Below are 19,483 nucleotides of genomic sequence, written 5' to 3' on the forward strand. Positions count from 1 at the left end.
TTGTATTTTATATGACGAAAAATGAATTGTCAGACATTAGTCGTGAAAAGATAGTCTTAATAAGTTCTAGTCACTTTATTGAGGCTACAAGAAAAATGATATTTTGTAACAAAAATTTTAGTCACTGAATATAACAAATTAGTCACCTTATATTTTATATGACGAAAAATAAATTGTCAGACATTAGTCGTGAAAAGACAGTCTTAATAGGTTCTAGTGACCAAATTGTTGTTGGAACTAAAGAATATACCTTTTCATGACTAAATGTTTTGTTTCTAATTAAAGTTTGAAAAGCCACAAATAGTATTAAAAAAATGTTCAAATAGTGGTTTGAAAAAATATATGCAACAACATTTTGTAGTCATTGAATGTTGCCTTCGGTGACGAAAATTGATCGCCTCCAATATTTAGGATTTGTGACTATTTCTTTTGTTACAAATTATAATTGTTTATTTTGTATCAAAAGATTGTTGGTGATTTTTTTTTCTTGTTGTTAAAAACACTTTGTGACTGAAATAATTAGTCTAAACAAGTAACGTAAACATGCATTATTATTAACAAATAAAAAGCTTTGAACATCAATAAACCAAAATGTGCAAATGACACTAAGATTAAATAAAAAACATAGTTAAAAACGTTTTACAAAGTTATCATGCAAATTTAATTACAAAATGTACAAATGTCAATGATTTAAAGTAATACATTGAGAAAATTGAAAACGATAACTAATTGTCTTGGTCCTTGATCTTTATCGATGAATTTCTTAAATGACGAGTTACTCTTCAAATGCTTTTTCTAGTTGTGATAAAAATTGCTTGTAGTTGTCTCTTATTGACTTCTTCAAATGCTTCCAAACTAATATACATTAGAGGCATCGGTCTCCAACTCATCCTATAATAAACACAAAGATAACGTATATAAGAAAAAAAAATTCATCCAAGGTAAAGTTAAAATAATAAATAATAACTTAATATATATATAATAGCAAACAATATATTATTCACTTTGTTGATGACTATGTATGTTCTTCAAATTCAAGAATTATTTAATAAGACAATAATAATTTAGAGGTTGCATCTCGGTACATACCTCGTAGTGCCAACTTAAATGCGACATCTGATATCCCCAAACTCAGTGTACATTATCTTGTATATACAACAAAACTATAATAGTAATTAAAGACCAAATGCTAATAGCATAATAAAATTAGTTCAAAGAAAAAAAGTCATTGCCTTATTTTCTTCAAGTCCAATTTGTAAAATAAGTCAAAGTCAAAAATAATTTTGTACCTCCATCATTGATTGTTATTGTGTAGAGCATAGCCAATTGCTTGCGTTTGCCTCCTCGTCTTTGATGATTTGGAAAAATTATCAAAATAAATCTAACTAAAAAAAGATTTTAACAATGAATAAAATATTAAATAAATATAAAATATCAACATTAATAATTAAATACAAACCTTCTGAAAGAGATGGATGAAATGACAGTGGCTTGTTTTTTCAGCTGTGAGAATTTGAGAGTTCAGAAAGAGAAGTGGCGTGGAGGAGGAAAAAAAAGATAGAAAATAAAGAGTTTCTTTCCTTTCTTTTAATTAGGGTTAACATCGTTGGGGGGAAAGATAAGTTATTAAGTGGGTGATATAAATGTGTCAAAGTAGAGTTTTTATCCACATGACACTAGATTGGTTGATGGTGAAAGAATTGTATCACAATCTAAAAATTTTACTTATTGCCCAATATAATAAAAATAGTCCCATGCCACCATACATTTTTTTAATTTAATTTTTATTCTCACTACTAAAATTTATGTCCAAATTAACCATAAATTTTACTACTATTTTTACTTTTGTCACTTTATGTGATTCTCTATGACCAAAATAAAAAAAGAAAATTATCATTCATATACCTTGAATTTGTGTTTATATAAAAAATATTACAATACTTTGAATGTGTATCAATCATCCACCCTAAATTGAGAAAAGTTATCTTCTGACCACTAAACCGTTAACTGCCATTTGAAAGTTAACAGAACTATAGCGAATTAATAATTTTTCCCTTGAAAAATATCACTTGTATACCCTTAAAATCTCTTATTATCACTTATATACCCTTAAATTATCACTTGTATCATATGAAAAGACCAAATTACACCTCTAACGTTATCATATTTAAAAGGCAACTAACAGTTTGGTGGACGACAGATATATTTGATCAACTTAGGGTGGACGACTAATATACCCTGAAACTGTTGTAGTAAATTTGATAGCGGAGTAAACTAAAAGTATACTATTGATAATTTCCCTAAACAAATCCTTAAATTAGTGAAAATTATACTAGCTTTGGATAATAAAATTGTGTTACATATGGTTTGACTGAATTTACTCTACTTTATTCAAATATGAAATAGTTGTGTCACCTAGAATAATATTTAGCCAACAAAATGTTTTACTCATAAAATATAGTATTAATTAAAACAATATTTTTTACTACTATTTTTTAGTTTTGTCATGGTAAGTAATTATTTGTAACCAAAAAATAAGGTTTTAAAATTATAAAAAAATAAGAATGGCTTTTAAGACTAATATTATGTGGCACAAATAGTTTGCTGAAATTTACAACCGTTTTTTTGTGACGAAATAGTTTTGTCGCCTATAATTATATTTTTCAACGATTTATTTTGTCATAAAAGATGAAATATTGTCCTAAAATGTTTAATTTTTTATGGAAATTTATGTGTCAAGACAAAAAAAAATGTCTTGTCGTGACTAATAATATTTGTTGTAAAAAAGTCAAATTAGTGACCAATTAACGAGTCTTAAAACAAAAATTATTGGTTAAAAATTATAACATAAGTTCGGATGAGACTATTGGCTATGATTTCAAAAATTTGTCATAATAAGTACCATTCTTTGGCCAAAATTAAAATTTTTGTAAAAAATAGGGAATTATCCACTGTCCATCCGTTTTTTCACCGTTTTTAAAAAATACACAATTTTTTTTTGCAGCCCTCCACCTGAAGTTAACATTTTTTTCATTGGTCCACTCTCGTTATAACACTGTTATAACTTTGCTGACATCATAAAGGTAAAATTATCATTTCACAACGACACAGTGGTGGATAGGTGCAAAACAATATAATTTCAAGTAGAGTTCAACAAAAAACAAAAAATGATTTTGTATTTTTGAAAAAATACAAAAAAATAAGTGGTCGGTGGATAATTTATCTTTTACATTTGAGGGTAAAAAAGTCATTTAAATAATATTTCATTAGTTTTTTTAACGGTCTCCAAACGAAAGTGGAAAAGTGAAAAGAAATGTAACTTCTGGTGGATTCCAGCAAAAAAAAAAAAAAAGAATTGTGTATTTTTGAAAAGGTTGGAAAAAACGGATGGATAGTGAATAATTTCGCTAAAAAATATCATTTTAAAAATTCAAATTTCTTGTAATATGAGTTTACCTCAAGTTCTAAATGGATTTCATAGACATAACCTTATATTTCTTTGAGGTATCTTTCTGGTTCTTCAAAGTGAGATACTAATGCTGGTGATCGTAGATTCCAAACAAGATGAAATTTACAAACTTGGAGTAGTCAGCTTAGGTGATGCTTCACACATAGAAGTCGATTAAGGTGGTTGAGCAAGATCTGTCTTATTGAGGCAATCATTACATATATTACAAGTGATGAGAGAGAAAATACAATCGTTAGACAAAAGCACTTTAGTAGGAAACAAATAATTTCAAAGAGAAAAGGAATAGTAAAACAAAATGACAGAAAGTCAAGTCACTGACAGAAAAGACTCAATCAAGATTTGGTGGATCATTCAAATTTATTTCGGTGTCTTCTTCTAGATAAGTGATGCAGTGGAAGTTTAATGTTCAAAATATTCCGTTGATTCTAGAGAATACCGAAACACAAGAACAACTAAATTCACGTTGATTCAAAAGAATACCGTGAATTTAGGGGTTAAGACTCATTGATTCCGCAGAATACCGAGAATTAACTGTTCAAATACTCACAAAGAGATTTGAAAATTGAAATATTATTAAACTCAAAATTCTACCTTCAAAGGCTACAAGAGGGAGCTATTTATAGTAGCAGTAATTATCCTAATTCATGAAGTAAAACAAAATCCTAAATTGAAAGGGAAACAAAATTCTAAATTTGAAAGGAATTAAAAAGTATTTAAACTTTAGTTAATAAGGAAACTAATCCTAGTATAATATGGATTCCTACTCTTCATCATTCCCCCCAAGGTGGAGAGAATTCGCCCTTGAATTCGGAGTGTCAGCAACCACATCTTCATTATGATCACCTCTATAAGGAATAAGATGCTTGACATTAAATACATCTGCGGTGTGGATATGACTAGGAAGCTTTAATCTGTAGGCATTAGGATTTATCTTCTCTATAATCTCCAAAGGGCCGATTTTCCTGGCAGAAAGCTTGTTGTACTCACCAACTGAGAATCTAACTTTAGTTAGGACAGCCCAAACAAAATCTCCCACTTGAAATTCCAAAGCTCGATGTTTTTTGTCTGCCATAATTTTATAACCTTCGGTCGTCTGCCTCAAAGACTCTTGCGTAGTTTCATGAATCTTCTGAAGCTGCTCAATAAAGTCTTCTGCTTTACCGCTTTTGCGAACTAAATCTAGAACTGGAGCCAAGTCGATGGGAGCTCATGGATTATATCCGTAATTCACCTGAAAAGTGCTTAAACCAGTACTACGCTTAACTGCACGGTTATAAGTAAACTCTACTTGATATAACTTCTGATCCCACATCTTCAAGTTATCACCGACTAAACTACGTAGATGGTTGCCTAAAGAGCGATTGACAACTTCAGTTTGACCATCTGTTTGTGGGTGGTAAGCACTACTGAAATTCAGGCGAGTGTTAGTCAACTTCCATAATGTCTTCCAAAAATGGCTAAGAAATCATGTATCCCGGTCAGATACTATAGAACTCGGTAAACCATGCAATCTATTGACTTCCTTGAAGAATAGACGAGCAACAGTCAGAGCGTCTATAGTCTTTTTGCAGGCAATGAAGTGAGCCATTTTCGAGAATCAATTAACAATAACAAATATTGAATCCATACCCCTCTGAGTGCGGGGTAATCCCAAAACAAAATCCATGCTAATGTCAGCCCAAGGTTGTGTTGGAATCGGCAGCGGCATATATAAAACAATATTAGTTGCTGCACCCTTGGAAACTTGACAAATGCGACAAGTCTCGACATAGTGATAGACTTCACGCCTCATAGTAGGCCAAAAATAAGTGTTGGCTATTAGAGCCAGAGTTTTGTCACAACCCATGTGCCCTTCGTTATGTAACTCTGCAATGATTTTCAATCTCAAACTTGAGTCAGGAACACACAATTGATTACTCTTGAAAAGGAATTTGTCATGTAAATGATAATCTGAGCGAAACCCTACAACAACGTCTTCTAATATAGGAGCAAAGTAAGGATCAGAAGCATATAACTCTCGAAATGTGTCAAATCTGAGAACTTGATTATGCATATGTGTCAATAAAGAAGTTCGTCGACTAAGTGCATCTGCTGCCCGGTTCGATTCACCAGAGGTATGCTTCACCACAAAAGTAAATTGTTGAAGGAATGCTGTCCACGTGGCATGTCTATGAGAGAGCCTGTCTTGACTATTGAGGTATTTTAATGGGGCATGGTCAGTGTATAAAACAAAGTCTTTATGATTTAGATAATGTCGCCAATGTTTTAACGCTTGGACTACTACGTAAAATTCCACGTCATAAGTGCTATAGTGTGCCTTTGCTCCATTTAACTTCTTACTAAAATAAGCTCTAGGCTTACCCTGTTGGCTAAGAACAGCTCCAATGCCGACCTTAGAAGCATCATAATGTACCTCAAAAGTGAGCGAAAAATCTGGTAGAGCAAGTACTGGGGCAGTAATTAACTTTTCTTTGATAATCTTGAATGCCTTAGTAGCTGCCTCTGTCCAAGAGAATTGTCCTCCTTTCATGCAATCTTTGATTGGTGCCATAATAGTACTGAAATGAGGAATGAATCGCCTATAAAAAGATGCCAATCCATGGAAACTTCTGGTGGCGGATAAAGTAGATGGTGAAGGCCAATCTCAAATAGCATCCACTTTTGATTGGTTAACAGATATACATCATTCGACACCACATATCCCAAAAATAATACTTTCTCTGTCAAGAAAATACACTTGTTTACTGCTGTGTATAAACTTGCTACTCTTAAGGCTGAAAGTATTTCTCTCAAATGTTGTAGATGTAACTCTTGACTGGTGCTATATATAAGTATATCATCGAAGTAAACAACCACAAACTTTCCAATGAAAGGGCGAAGAACTTGATTCATGACTCGCATAAAAGTACTCGGAGCATTGGATAAGCCAAACGGCATTACCAACCACTCGTATAACCCTTCGTGAATTTTAAAAGCTGTTTTCCATTCATCTTCAGGCCGTATTCGAATTTGATGGTAGCCACTTTTCAAATCAAGTTTGGTAAAAATTGTTGCTCCACTGAGTTGATCTAACAAGTCATCTAATTGAGGGATTGGAAAACGATATCGAACTGTAATTTTATTGATAGCTCGACTGTCCACGCACATCCTCCAAGAACCATATTTCTTTGGAGTCAATAAGGCAGGGACTGCACAGGGACTAAGACTTTCACGGATAAATCCCTTTTCTAGTAACTCTTCCACTTAGCGCCTTAATTCCTCATGTTCAGTAGGACTCATACAATAATTAGGTCGATTTGGTAATGTAGAACCAGGTACCAAATCAATTTGGTGTTGTATATCCCGAAGAGGTGGTAAACCCTGTGGTAGTTCATTGGGGAACAAATCTTGAAATTCCTCCAGAATAGGTGTCACAGCTTTAGGAATCTTCGAATTACCGTTACTCTCTTTTCCCAATAAAATGTAGACTCTCTTTGTCTCTGCTACAACATCTATAAATTGCTTCTTGCCTAACAAATAATTACTCAAGTCTTGCTGGGTAGGAGAACGATCTTGGTGTTGTTAAACTTAAAGCTGTAGGTGTTTCTCTTCCCATCATGCACTACGTTTCGATCATATTGCCAAGGTCTACCCAGTAATAAATGACAAGCATCCATAGCCACAATATCACACCAAATTTTGTCTTTATAAATTGAACCAATGGATAAGGAAATTAAGCAACGTTTCGATATTGTCACTTGATTTCCCTTCTTCAGCCATGTGAGCTTGTATGGAGTTTAATAAGGTTCTGTCTTTAAATTTAGCTTTGTTATAGCTTCTTTCGAAATGACATTCTCGCAACTGCCTGAGTCTATGACCATACGACATACTTTACCCCCAATTGTGCAAGTAATATGAAAGATATTTTTTCGTAGCCACTTGTCTTTGTCTTGCCCTTTAGGAGTGAAGAATACACGGTTCACGATCAACATTGGTCCGCTATCACCATGTTCTTCAACAGATTGAGCGCTGCCACTACTATCAAAAGTTGGCTCTACAACGAACTCTTCAGTTTCTTCCTCCTGATAGTTTTCGCTTTCATCTGTGCCTACGAATAAGTCTTTACCATATTTTCCTCCCTTTTTACTTTCTGTCATTCGGTGCCCATTTTCTCCGTAATTAAAACAGCGTAATCCCGAACCCGAGGATTGAGTTTTACTGCTTTGACCAATTTCACTAGGTTTACTAGTTTTATTTGGAGGATTTGGAGGAGTGAAATTACGAAATTGGGAAGTCGGGTTTGAATTATCACGAATAATACTTCGAGCACCCCGAAAGCTTGAGTCATTAGTACGTCGACTAAATTGCTTCTCCAACTGCAAGGCTTGTTGGTGTGCCTCTGAAACAGAGTAGGGGTCAAGTAAATTTAATTGGTCTTGAAATTGAGATCGTAGGCCTCCAATGTAGCGGGAAACCTGTTGTTCTTCTGTCTCTGTCAAGTCATTGCGTGTCGCTAACCAATGGAATTCTGTAGTGTAATCATCCACTGATCGATTACCTTGTCTTAAATTCTGTAGCTGTTTGTATAACAGTTTGGCGTAATTATAAGGCAAGAATGCTCCACGCAAGTGCTTCTTGAACTTTTCCCAAGAATCAATCTTCTTTTTGCCTTGCCTAATCCTTGTGAGCTTAGTTTGTTGCCACCAAGCTGCTACTCTTCCACGAAATCGAGCTGCGGCAAGCGAAACTAGTTTGTTTTCAGGAACTTCTTTGTATTCGAAAACTTCCTCAATAGCGTTAATCCAATCCAATAATTCTTCAGGTCGACCACTTCCTTAAAATTCAGGAATGTTAATTCTCAACTCAGATTCCTATCTTCTGCCATCAGTAGACTCAGTTCTAGGTCGACGCCCAGAAAATGGGTTAGCAAAGCTTCCACTTCATTTGTCTTCACGTTCATCAAGTAACTCTGCCATTCGTGCCATTTGTGCAGCTAACATATCAATTCTGGGTGTCATACTAGCCAGGGCTTCATCTTTAGAAACATCTTCTTGATTGTAAGTTGCAGTATGAGCATCACGAGCTTTTCTTGGAGGCATTTTTTCAAATTCGGGTTTAAAAATGTAGTGGGGCTAAACTGAAAGTAAATAAAAATTTTAGGCTGAAATTGTAATTAAACAAAAGTTTTAGATTTCCGATGACGGTGGTCGGAAATCGAGTAAGGATGGGTGGATCTGAAAGATTTTGGGTTGGTAAGTATGATGGTGGAGGTGGTTTGTCCGAAAAAGTGGTGTTTTGGCTGGAAATTGTAGATAAAGCCGGCGGTTTTGGAGGGCTTCGATTTCTGGTGGTTGAACGTCGAACATCGGTGAGGAATAGTGGGAAAGGTTCAGTTGATGGAGAGGAATGGACTTATGGTGGTGCTTCTGGCCAAATCGCGCCGGAAAGCAGTGAACGGAGGTGGCGGCGATCGCGGCTGTTTTGGCTTTGTCTTCCGGCAATCTGTGGCTAACGGACGGTGGAAGATACCTGGGGTTTGATGGCCGGTGATTTATGATCCGTTTAGTGGTGGTTGCGTCCGGATCGGTGACAGAAAACGAGAGCCGGCAGCCTTGGCTGGTGGCTGCGGGCTGAAGGTTTTGTTTATGTTCTGTTTTGGTTTTTTTTTTTTAACTAAACGGAAAAAATCAAAGAAGGAAAAAAGGAAAGGTTTGGTGGTAGATGGAGTTAGATTGGTGATACCAGGTTTTGTCTCTGATACCAAACTGATGCAGCGAAAGTTTAATGTTCAAAATATTCCGTTGATTCTAGAGAATACCGAAACAAAAGAACAACTAAATTCACATTGATTCAAACGAATACCACGAATTTAGGGGTTAAGAGTCGTTGATTCCGTAGAATATCGAGAATTAACTGGTCAAATACTCACAAAGAGATTTGAAAATTGAAATATTATTAAACTCAAAATTCTACCTTCAAAGGCTACAAGAGGGAGCTATTTATAGTAGTAGTAATTATCTTAATTCATGAAGTAAAACAAAATCCTAAATTGAAAGGGAAACAAAATTCTAAATTAGAAAGGAATTAAAAAGTCTTTAAACTTTAGTTAATAAGGAAACTAATCCTAGTATAATATGGATTCCTACTCTTCATCAATAAGCCTTTAATCTTTGACCATTAACTTTAAAAGTGACACCATTCTTCAGATCTTTAATTTCAATGGCCTCATATGAAAAAATAGTGGAACAATATATGGTCTAGACCATAGAAAGCGTAGCTTACCTGGGAATAAACACAGGTGATAATCAAATAAAAGGACTTTTTGACTTGGTATAAAAAATTTTCTCTTAATGTGATTGTCATGAAAGGCTTTCTTCCGCTTTTTATAATTCGTAGGATTTTCATCGTTGCGAATCTTCTCAAGTTCTGCCAGTTGTAATCTCATTTTTGAACCATAAATGGGGCAAATGGCACCTGCAATATTTTGTTTTTCATCAAGGGAGGATGAGATGATTTCTGATAGTGTGTTTTCTTTTCCCAAGAATGCATACTCCAAAGTCTCAGGTAATGGTTTGAGCCCGAGTTTCGACGGTGATTCTGATGATGGACTGTCCATGATGGTGCTAGTTGATCTATTTTTGCCTTCCATTTATTTGTATCAATGGATGTTGATGAATCAAGTAAGGTTTTGACCTCTTTAATTAATCTGTCAATATCAAAATTTAAACCAAAATGAGTTAGAAGGGTCATTACTGAGGTTAGAAGGTAAAGAATGATCAATTAATTCTTTAATTAAATCAACATCATCAATTCCATTATCACTGTTTTGAGGTTGTTTGCTAATGTTAAAGATATTCAACTCCATAGTCATGTTACCAAAGGATAACAACATATTTCCAGTCCCGCATTAAATGTAAGAATCGACAGTTGCCAAGAAAGGTTGACCTAGAATAATGGGGATGTGCTTGTCTACTTGAATGAGAACATGCTCCACAATACCGCGAGGTATTTTTATGAATTGATCCGCAAGCTACAACACAATTGTAGTTGGGTGTAATTCTCTCAGTCCAAGTTTCATAAACACTGTGTAAGGCAAAAGATTTACATCATATTTTAAGTCCTATAAAACATTCTCAATTATGTGGTTCCCAATACTATATGAGATATTAAGGGAGTTTGGGTCTTTGAATTTTGGAGGAATTTTATGTTAGAGTATAGAATTAATGTTTTCTTTTAAAAAAGCCTTCTTTTGAATGTAAATACTTCTTTTTAACTACAAAGATCTTTAAAAAACTTGACATAAGAGGACTCATATTTTATAGCGGCAAATAAAAGGATATTAACACGTAATTGTTTAAAGATTTCCATTATCTCACCTGTAGAATTTCTCTTCTTTTCTTTAACTAACCTTTGAGGGAATGGAGCTTTGCGGACATATTCTTATAGTCTGCTTTCTTTTTTCTCCTTTAGTTATGAGTCCTTAGAGTCTAAAGGTACAAATTGAGTCGTCTTTTTCATTGGCATCACCACTTTGTTGTCGACTTCTTTGCCTTTTTGCAAGGTCATGATTGCTTTGACCTCTTCAGACTGTTGGGATAAACTTGTACTCATTTCATGCATTTCTTTAGGATTAGGTACTGGCTGGCTTGGGAATTTGACTTTCTTAATAGTCATTGCTAAGTTTTGAACTCAAGAAGTAAGTGGACCCACTTTTGTAAGGTTAGAAATTGATTAGACTTGTGAATTAAAGCCAACTCTCATCTCATTCCACAGCTCATCAATTATGTGATTTTGTTGTTCTATTGCGGTGACGCAGGGCAGAAGCGATATTAGATTTCATTCTAGCGTACGTTCTTGAAAACTCAAGGAAGAGGGCTCTCATAAAGGAGAAAATATCTCACTTGAGAAATACTGCATATTATTGATGAGAAGCTTGTGTGTGTTACCATAAACTATGAATAATAAGCCTATACGTACTAGTAGCTAACTTAATCTAATCCTTCTCAAATAAGAGAAAAAATCTAAAATCCTAATTAGACTAGGATTACAAATATGACTCAAGTAAGCTTAATAAAATATTAAATACTAAATTGACTCAAACGTTATAATTCTTAGTAAATTCTAATTTATTTTGTCTAATATGCATCCTATATCACGTGGTGTGAGTAAAATTTTTGGGACTTTAGAATGCCGCTTCCTTTGGTCTGACTTGTGAGTCATTCTGATTGTGATTCTATTATCTAATTAGTGATTAAGAGACTTAAGGAGCTTGAAGAACTAATTGCATTGGAGGAGCCGGAGCTGATGGTCCATTCTGTTGGAATTCAAGAGATCATGAAAGTTGGGATGGTCTCTCCATCCAAGGTTGTAAATATTGAAGTAAGGGTTGTAATTCGACTACTTTCCCATCACATTTGTGGCATTGGCTTGATCTGAGTATGAATCTTGGTCATGTTGATTGTAGCCATTTAGTTCTGTTGATTTGGCAATCCTTAATGATTCCATTTGGCGAGAAAGTCCTTCAACTATTTCTTTGACTTCCTTAATTTCTGATCTTGACTCGCCAATGTGGACTTCATTTACTCTCTTGATTTTTCTCCCACACGAATCTTTTATAGTATAGATTTATGGTGACGACTGTCGATTTCATGATGAGGTAGATTTAATTATGTGCAAGATTAATTTTCTACGTGTATACGTGAATTGGCTAGAGATGAAAAAATGCTATCCATTTTGCTATCTAACTTCTCGTTAATTATGAAATGACCAAAATATCTCTGAAATGCATAAAATACTTAAATTATAGTAAAATACACATAATTAAAGTTTAAAAGGATTTAAATATGGAAATGTAGAAATGTAGTGAGGTTTGGAGTGCAAAATGATGATTTTACTCTGTATAAGTATTCATTCTCCAACATTCAGCGTACTCTATCCCATACAAAGTGTCTACCCTATGTCATTCGCAAACAAATGGCCAAATCAAGATCTCTAATCAAGAAATAAAGCACATATTAGAAAATTCGGTGAGACCAAACATAAAAGACCAGTCATTGGGACTTGATGATGCATTATGAGAATATTAAACGACTTTCAAGACCCCTACTAGGATGTCTCCTTATAGGCTAATGCATGGAAAAATATGTCACCTACATGTGGAACTCGAGGATTATGTATACTGGGCCATTAAGAAATTCAACTTTGACACACAACAGTCTGGTTTGGAAAAGAGATTATAACTGGCAGAACATGAAGGGATTACAAGTAACAGATGAAGGTCTTTGATGACAAGAATATTATAAGAAAATCTTTTACAGCAGGTCAAAAAGTGCTTTTATTTAATCACTACCTGCATTTACTCCTAAGTAAATTATGCTCTCGATGGTATAGTCCATTTATTGTTTACATTATTTTTCCATATAGAGCCATTAAAAATAAGGATCTGAAGAATAATGTCACTTTTAAAGTTAATGATCAAAGATTAAAGCTATATCTAGAGTACTAACCATATGGAAAAGACGCTGAAATAGATTTGAGTGACTTTCCAAATCTTGATTGAGTCTTTTATTTGGGTGATTTAACTTTTTGTCATTTCTTTTTGCTAATTCAAATTATTTGATTGTTTCTCACTTAAGTGCATTTGTTTGACAATTGTATTTTCTATTATTACTTGTAATATATGTCATGAGTACCTCAATGAGATAAATCTTCTTCAACCACCTTAATAAACTACAATGTGGGAAGCGTCACCCAAGCGGTTTGCTCCAAATTTGTCAATTACATCCTGTTTAGGATCTATGACCATCAATATTAATATCCCATATTCAATAGCCAGAAAGACAACTTAGGGACACAGAGGTGGTATCTATAGTATCCAACTAGAACTTTAGGTAAACTCAATAAAAGGATGATGGTCGGTTAATATCCCGCTTTATACATGGTGTGTTTTTATTTTGTTGTTTACTTTCACGTGTGTTCTGTTTTTGCTAGATTGGCATTCTTTCCACTCTTGAAACACATCCCGATGGATACATATAGAGAGCAATTTCCCAGTTATGACCATTATTCCAAAAAGAACATGCACGATATAGCCTCAGGAATTTAGCTATAAAAAACCCTATTTGTCAGTTTATAAGAAAACTAGATGGGAAGCCTATCATCTACCTATAAAGGGTGTTCAAGCCATTTCTGGACATAAAATCGGAGAAAGATGTGAGCCATAGTCACAATTACAAGTACATATTCTTTTATTTTGCTGTTCTTTTATTATTTGCATTATTTCTTTTAATGTTGCGATTTTATCTTTACGTATTGTTTATTTTCTTTGCTATTTACTTTTAACTCTCAAACCACGAACTTCACACATCATTTGACAAACACACCACCCCATTTACAGCTGTATATCATTATGTTTATCACCAAGATCTTTGAATACGAGCTTTTTTTAAACACATTATTTTTTAGAATTGTCTCAATGACAACAACTTTGAATAAACAATTTAAGAATATTTGTGTGCTTTCTGACTTTCATTATGAAAAATACAAAGAGTTTTTTAAGCAACTATAGATCTTAATCAAGTACTACAAGAGAGAAAAATACACCTAGTATATAGAGCAAATGATCAACAGTCATCTCTAGGAAGTTGCTTACATTAGAGGAAGCCAAGTGCTCGATATCATCCCAAAAGCCCTAAAACCTCTGGGATGTCTACATTGCTCACCAATTGGAGAAGAGCTAGCCATCTCAAGTATGAAATAAAGAATATCCGAGATGTTAAACCGTACAAAGGTTTTAATTTTTTTTCCAGGAGATCTTGTAACTCTAGAGGTATTGATTACATATGCATCTTGCGCCCATTTGAACATTCATAAAAACTTATTAGTTTGTTAAATGTTAATAACTTTTGTAATGGCTTGATAATATTTCTTAACTATGTAATTAAGAATCATTTCATTCCATTAATAGTAAAAAAACTATTTATTTTTGCTCGTACTGCTAACAAATTACTTGATCATTTACAAGCTTACAAAACAGAACTAGATCTCAAGACTCTTAAGTTAGATTGGTCAACTGATCATGGTAACAATAGTAGTAAGAAACACAAATTAGATTTAACCCTCCATAAATATTTTCTTGTGTTGCGGTATTGAGGTGATGTTTTCTAAATTCTACTTCTTTTCCTTTAGACATTGAGGACAATATCTCATTTTCATTGAGGGGAGGGAATAATTGACAGTTATGGAATAACTGATAGTCATGTTGTTGTACTTTTACTAATTTTTCTTAAATTTTTTAGCCCAAGACGGCTGAAAATGGAGTTTATTTACCCTAGAAACACATCTTTCTAGTCTTTGAGCTTAGTTAAAAAAACAATAAAAATAAATAAATTAAAAATAATAAAATTTAAGGCATTTTGTGTGATCTTTTGACATTTGATGACGTCAGGACTTCTAAATTTTAGTATTTGTATTATCTTTACCTTTAAATTCTATTATACTATATTTTCCACTTTACATATTGATGTTGGTGACAAGTGTGAAATTGATTGAGTTATTTGAAGGAATGCCATGTTATAATAAGGTTCAAGTGAGTTTTTGAGCCTTTTATTTGTCTTGGAGAGCAACTGTTTTTTCGTAGCTCAGTAGTTTATTATTTCATACACGATCTCTATCTTTATCATTTTATTTGACCAATAAAAAAAAGAATTGTGTGTTGTTACATTTGAAAGTCCATTGAACTAGCAAATATGAAAGACTTAAGTGATAATAAAAAAAAAGATAAAAATGCCATCTTTTATCTGTTTGAGCCTTTTCTAGCCATCCTCATTATGAAATATCCATATTTACCTCTTTTGAGCCTATTAAAAAAAAACACCTTTTTGTTTGGTAACTTATCATCATATCTCACTCAAATTTGGAGTATTATCCTATATTTTATGTTTTATATAACCTATTCATGTTTGAGAAAAATATGGAGGATTATTTTTAGAAGTGGTGCACTAAAAAAATATTATATATATATATATATATTATGATAATAAAAAAGTTGTAAAAATTAAAAATATAGAATAGGAAGAATAAATCAATAAAAGCACCTTGCGATTTCCAAAAGATCTTTATTTCTTCTCAGACATATTTTGTTCTTCCTATTATCTCTTCTTTGTAAGTTATTTGCTTAGCCTACAATACGTCCTACTAAAAGTCATTCTTGATATTAGAGAACTATAATATGAAGTAGAAGCTGATAATATGAACTAAAAGATGTAGTGATGCATAATAATACATACAAATGATATTATTGGTTTGACTAGTAATTCTTGAGATCATATTCTTTCCTAAGCTATGGATATTATTTATTCATCTTAGTGAGAGTGTGTGATACTATTTTTCTATCTTTTTCTTTCAATCTACTATTCCTTATAGTAGGTTCATTTTCTTTTGAGAGTGGCATTCTTACCCGTGAGATTATATAGCTTTGATAGTTGATCTTTTTCCATGAGTATACTCGATTGATTTCTATAAATGATTAATGTGGGGGTGATATTTTTGAGGCCAGAGATAATGCTTACATTTTTATTTGATCGTTATTAGTAATCTGATTATAGAAGTAAATGCAGTTACCCAAAAAAAATATTTCAATTTGAATGTTGCTAGATATTATTGTTTAATTATTAAGAACTAACAATAAGCTGGTTGGGGGATGTGGTAAGTGCTAGAGAATGTCTACTTATAAAGGGTAAAATCATCATTGTTTATGGCGATTTTCCAATGATCTCAGTCGTGGAATGGTAGAGTACAAGGCGGAGAATTGATGGCTGGTTTTTTCTTATTCGAATGGTCGTGGTTACAGGCTAATCGACCATGAAAAATTTACGCTAGCTGCCTTGGACGACGACTAGCATGACTGTCGTTTCTATTTTTTTTTTGTCTTCTGCTTTTTTTCTTTTTTTTGGTTTTTTGGAAAACTAAACGAGTTTAGGAAAAGAAAGGATAGATATTGGGGACAATTAAGAACTTGGGTTTTCAGAAGTCATAGGAAGAATACCTTCACCATTGAAAAAGTACTTTATCTATACCACGGGCTCATATTTGAAAAAAGAAAAAATTCAGTTTGGCCAAAAAGTGGTACAATATCTTGGCCATGTTATTTCAGTTGTTGGAGTTGAAGTAGATCTCAACAAATTGTAGTGGTAAAGAGTTGGCCTAAACCAACATAAGTGAAGACAATGAGAGGATTTTTAGACTTGACTGACAATTATAAAAAATTCATCCAAAATATTGGGAAAAGTGCAATGCCACTTGCAAAGATGTTCTAGAAAGATTCATTTATTTGGGCTTGTGCAGCAAAAGAATCATTTCAACAGTTGGGAAAGGCATGATGGAAGCACATATTTTAGCGCTTCCTGACTTCTCATAGATATTAGTCATTGACTATGGTTGAAGTGGGTTCGATGTAGGAGCAATTCTAATGCAAGATCAACCCATAGCTTTTTATAGTCAATCTCTACATGGAAAATATTTGTTGCTATCTACTTATGAAAAAGAGATGCTGGCCTTGGTGCTCGCAGTGCAAAATTAGAGATCGTATTTATTGTGGCATAAAATGTTGGTGTTAACCGACCAATGAATTTTGAAATATTTATAGGAGCAAGGAACACGTTACTACTACAGTTCAACAGAGATGGTTGTGCAAGTTAAAGGGATTTAAATTCGAGATTAAGTATAAAATGGGCAAGGAAAATATTGTGCCTAATGTTTTATGGAAGAGAGAAAAGGATTTGGACGGTATAGGTTTCGAAGAAAATAAGTTATTAGCAAGCTACTAAGGATGAGACAAAGTCAATTTTAGAATTATCCAACATGATTTAAAGAATTCAAAATGGTAAGGCTATTGAACCATAAGAGTATGGGGATGGAATTATTGTTTTTAAGAGAAACAATTATGTTGTTGGAAATTCTTCTGTAGTTATTGATATTATTGGGTAATTTCAAAATAGCACCCATGAAGGATATCACAAAATCTTGCAACGAACAACGAATTCAAGCAAGTTTTTACTGGATGGGTATGAGAAAGAAGATTCAAAATTTTATGGTAGCTTGTGATATATTTTTATGCAACAAATTTGAACAGTTTGTTCCTTTAGGGTTACTTCAGCCATTTCCAATTCCTACCCAGGTATGGGAATGGCATTGTTATAGATTTTGTTGATGGGCTACCTATGTCAAGGGAGAAGACAATTGTTGACACCTGATTTTTTCTTGCCTTGGATTGAACCAAGTGCAATAGATGGAGGTAACCTGCAAACAAAGTAATAAAAAAAAAGTGAAATAAGGCCTGATATGGTGGTTTCTAGTGTGCCCATTCTGATGCTTAAGTTAGTAAAGTGCTCTTTTGAAGTTGAATTCAAAGGGTTCTTAGTTCACTCAAGTGTCTGTACTTTACTTTTGGCTTTTTCTTTGAAAATACCTTCATGGAGATAAAAATGGGGCATGATTCATAGAGTGGGTGTTGTTCTCCTTTTTTTTGGGTGCGTAGTGGGCTAGTTGCCAAATTTCTTACCCATTTTACTCGTGCTTCCGTGATTTTTTCTTGGTGATAAGAGTTATCCCATTATTTCAGCCTTCTTGGCTTAGTATTTATTAACTCATTTAAGGCTTAGATCGAGATATCCTTATTTCCCACTTGGAGGGTTGTTGACTTCCTACTTGAGAACTTTCATTTATATCTTTGAGGGATCCAATTTTCTCTTTTGGAGATTATGGCCCCCCCTTGAGGTGGTACCAATAATCAAATTTCATATCAACACAGGCCCCCAGTTCATGATAAAAGTTTTTTAAATTAAAAAATGTCTTATTATAAACTAGAAAGTTAAGGGGGTTTTATTTACATTTAAAATTAAAAATTAAAAATTATTCTCAGGATACCTATCGTTCCTAACCTTAACTTATCTTTCTTTCTTTTTTTCTCATTACATTTGGGTTTTCATTCGCTTGCCTAACCAAGGTACACTTCTCTCCTTTCTTATATTTTCTTTTTTTTCCTATTTCATTTTACTTTGTATTTTCCATAGTTCTACTTGAAGTTGAACATAGTGAATCTGGTTGAGGTAGGGGGTCATATAAACTCGTTACTAAGAGTGTCACACGTTAATCCTCCTATTTCTTTCCTCCTTCCATGACTATAATTCATATTCCTGACGAGGAAGACCAACACATCCCTGCAGAGGGGTTTTCAACCAGCTGATGGGAGTCTAATGCCACTCTTCGCGCAATTAAATAATTGAGGAAAGATTTTCATATCCCTGATTTTGTTGAGCTTAGGAATCCTAACCCTAAAGAAAATGTGGCGGCACCTTTTAAAGGTTTTGTAGCCTTATACCCCTTCATGTTCACGGTTGGGATCATACTACCTCTATATCCATTTGTTTGTTCATTTTTTTGGTCTCTCAATGTTGGCCCAGCTCAATTTAACCCTGCAATCTATGAGGCCATTTTTGGTCATTATGTACTTTGGAAATGCTTGGGAATCCAATATGACTTTTTTGTTAACAAATTTAGGAGGTTATATCAAATTAACTCAATTGCCAAAATATATGATCAGTACTGCTTAGCCAGTTAGGCTTACATTGATCCGATTATTTCCCCTGATTTCTTTAGTCCGACTAGCCGTTAGAAAGACTCATTATTCTTTGCATTTGAAAATTAGCGTTTTAGTGACCCCAATACTGATGATCAAGTCCCTACAACTTTTAAAATTCGCAGTTGTTGTTTTATCTTCGTAATTTGCTACTTTTCTCATCTAATTTCATTTTTATTACAGTAACTTAGAGTTTTTCACCTGCTTTATCCATAGAGCTGTTTAGTAACACTGAGCACATACGAGCTAACATTCTACAATTGGACGTGATTTCTCTATTCAGCAGCGCTTCTCATCAATAATTTGACCTCATCCCTTTTGGTAAGTGGCGTGTTATCTCCTTTTGTGGGCATTTTCAATTTTCTTTTTTTTTATTTCCATTATATTCGGGATGTACA

General features: G+C 33.6%; 1 long non-coding RNA gene across 6 annotated transcripts; it reads right to left on the reverse strand.

Annotated features, from left to right (window-relative positions):
• Positions 1–582: 582 nt before the first annotated feature.
• LOC112495741 (uncharacterized) lies at positions 583–1,612 on the reverse strand. Of its 6 annotated transcripts, none has more exons than XR_003062068.2 (4): positions 1,460–1,612; positions 1,290–1,385; positions 1,090–1,145; positions 583–891 (listed from the first exon to the last, which is right to left on the reverse strand). It is a non-coding gene; the product is annotated as an uncharacterized LOC112495741 (long non-coding RNA). The 6 variants fall into 6 exon arrangements; XR_003062066.2 differs by having other exon boundaries at positions 1,090–1,163; XR_003062067.2 differs by having other exon boundaries at positions 1,090–1,163; positions 1,290–1,348; positions 1,460–1,600.
• Positions 1,613–19,483: the final 17,871 nt, after the last annotated feature.

Source organism: Citrus sinensis, chromosome 1, assembly GCF_022201045.2.
Source record: "Citrus sinensis cultivar Valencia sweet orange chromosome 1, DVS_A1.0, whole genome shotgun sequence".
NCBI classification, from domain to species: domain Eukaryota; kingdom Viridiplantae; phylum Streptophyta; class Magnoliopsida; order Sapindales; family Rutaceae; genus Citrus; species Citrus sinensis.